This window comes from Tupaia chinensis, unplaced genomic scaffold, assembly GCF_000334495.1.
Source record: "Tupaia chinensis unplaced genomic scaffold, TupChi_1.0 Scaffold000037_18, whole genome shotgun sequence".
Lineage (NCBI taxonomy): Eukaryota > Metazoa > Chordata > Mammalia > Scandentia > Tupaiidae > Tupaia > Tupaia belangeri.
In genome coordinates, this window is record NW_006159476.1 from 2,117,847 (window position 1) to 2,120,643 (window position 2,797).

Genomic DNA, 2,797 nt, shown 5'->3' on the forward strand with positions numbered 1-2,797 from the left:
GTCTGAATAGGCCCATAACAAGCCAGGAAATTGAATCAGTAATAAATAACCTCCCAACAAAGAAAAGCCCTGGTCCTGATGGATTCACTTCTGAATTCTACAAAACTTTCAAAGAAGAGTTAACCCCCATTCTGCTCAAGTTCTTTCTAAAGATCCAAAAGGGCTAATCTCTCCCTAACTCATTTGATGAAGCCTCTATCACCCTTGTTCTTAAAACAGATAAAGACAGGACAAGGAAGGAAAACTACAGGCCAGTATTCCTGATGAATATAGATGCAAAGATTCTCAACAAGATACTAGCAGATCATATCCAACAACTTATAAAAAAGATCATACACCATGATCAGGTAGGCTTTATTTCAGGAATGCAAGGTTGGTTCAACATATGCAAAACCATAAATGTAATACACCATACTAACAGGAAGAAAGATAAAAATTGTATGATCTTTTCAGTCTATGCAGAAAAAAACATTTGACAAAATGTAACCTTCTTCTATGATGACTATTTTCAGTAAAATAGGCATCGAATGCATTTCTGAATGCAATAAAAGCTATCTATGGAAAACCCATAGTGAACATCATCCTGAATTGGCAGAGACCATACAGTCAACACAGGCAGAACAAAAAGGAGCTGCCTCTCATGCCTAAGCAAGGCTGGGCTGAGAAGAACTGCAAGCAAGACTGCAAGTTACGAGCTCGATTTCAACTGTATTTGTTGTAGTGGTTTGTGCTCAATTTCTCTGCTATGAGTTGTACTGTCATTATGGTACCCCGTAAGGGCAAAATAACTTTTACAATAATCCTGAAGGAATGCAGATCCCTAATGTGGCAGTGAACGGGAATTATTTCCATGAGACTCACCCCACCTGCCTGGAAAATGTCAATAAAGAATGCTGCATTCACTTCTCCTACTGGGGATTTCATAGATAGCATTAGAAAGGTTTGGGTTAATGGAAAAACGAATAAATTGATGAAATGACCTCAGTAGTTGGGAGAGGCTCAGGAGCTCATCTGTGAGGTACTGATAACACAAACAAAGACCATGAGCCACCTTTGATCTCAGGACAAGGAAAGATTGCTGTTCCCCCGAGCCACAGCCATTGTATAGAACAGCACGTAGGGGTCCCAATTACACAATAATCTTTAGGTCAGTCATTGATCTGCTTACAAGACCACATTCCTTTCCCATATGGGCAATAGACTCACCCTCTTAGCTGTAATATAGATATTCCACTTTAGTATATTTTAACCGTGTCTTTACTTAACAAGACAATATTTCTATCTAGGCCTTTGTAACCAGTGATGTTGCCACCCTGGCCTGGGACTGAAGTTATTAAGCTTTCTGCAAGCCCCCTCTTCAAAAAGACCCTTCCTGGTAATGAAGATCTAAGAAGAAAATGCACCAGACAAATGGACTCCCTCGCCCTGAGAATTGTGACTGATTATAACTAATCAAACAGAACAGTGCATCATGTTTTATGATTGTTCCTATACTTTGAATACCTAATTTCTTAGAGTAAATCTTTTACCTCCCACTCACCCCTCCTGCCCCTGTAAACATCCCCAATAAATATGTATGTTTCCTAGCCACAGACACTGCAGTCTTGAGCTGGCTCTGACTGTAGTCGGCTGAGAACATGCTAAAGAGCATTGAGGTCTCTGCTTGAATTCCTTTTCATCTGTGTCGCCTTCCTGTGTACAAGCCTCAACCCACCCCATCTGGAGCAGGTCTCCGGTACTGAATGGAGAAAAGCTAAAAGCTTTCCCGTTTTGGGTACAAGACAAGGATGCCCACTTTCTCCACTTTTTTTTTTTCAATATATTATTGAAAGTTCTTGCCAACGCAATCAGAAAAGAGGAAAATATTAAAGGCATCTAAATAGGAAAAGAAGAGGTGAAACTCTCTCTATTCGCAGATGACATGATTTTATACATAGAAAACCAAACGGTTTCCATTAAAAACATTTCTGGAAGTAATAAACAAATACAATAAAGTTGCAGGATACAAAATCAATATCAGGATACAAAAATGTATAGCATTTCTCTATACAAACAACAGGCAGACTGAGATAGAATTGAAAAATTTTTTTTCCAAATAGCATAGCCACAAAAAGTATAAGATACTTAGGAATAAATCTAACCAAAGAAGTGAAAGACCTCCACAAGGAAAACTATGAGAAGCTAAAAAAAGAAATTGAGAATGACAAAAAAAGTGGAAGGACATCCCATGTTTCTGGATTGGAAGAATTAATATAATCAAAATGGCAATTCTACCCAAATTAATCTACGTGTTTAATGCAATGTCAATCAAAGTACCAGACACATTCTTCACAGACCTAGAAAAGACAATCATAAAATTCGTCTGGAATCATAAAAGACCCCGTATTGCCAGAGCAATTCTACACAAGAGAAGTGGAGTGGGCGGCATCTCACTCCCTGACCCAAAAATATATTAGAAAACTGTGGTAATCAAAACCTCATGGTACTGGCACAGAAACAGACATGCAGACCAATGGAACAGAATATAGTCCCCAGAAATAAATTCCCAAACATATAATCAACTGATTTTTGACAAGGGTTACCAGTCAATCCTATGGGAAAAGAAAAACCTATTCAGCAAATGGTGCTGGTAAAACTGGATTTTTTCACCTGCAGAAAGATGAATCTGAACCTCTACCTCTCGCCTTTGAAAAAATTAAGTCAAGGTGGATCAAAGATCTAAATCTGAGACCTCAAACTATAAAACTGCTTCTAGAAAACACCAGGGGAAACTCTGGGAGACATTGGGGTAGGGAAA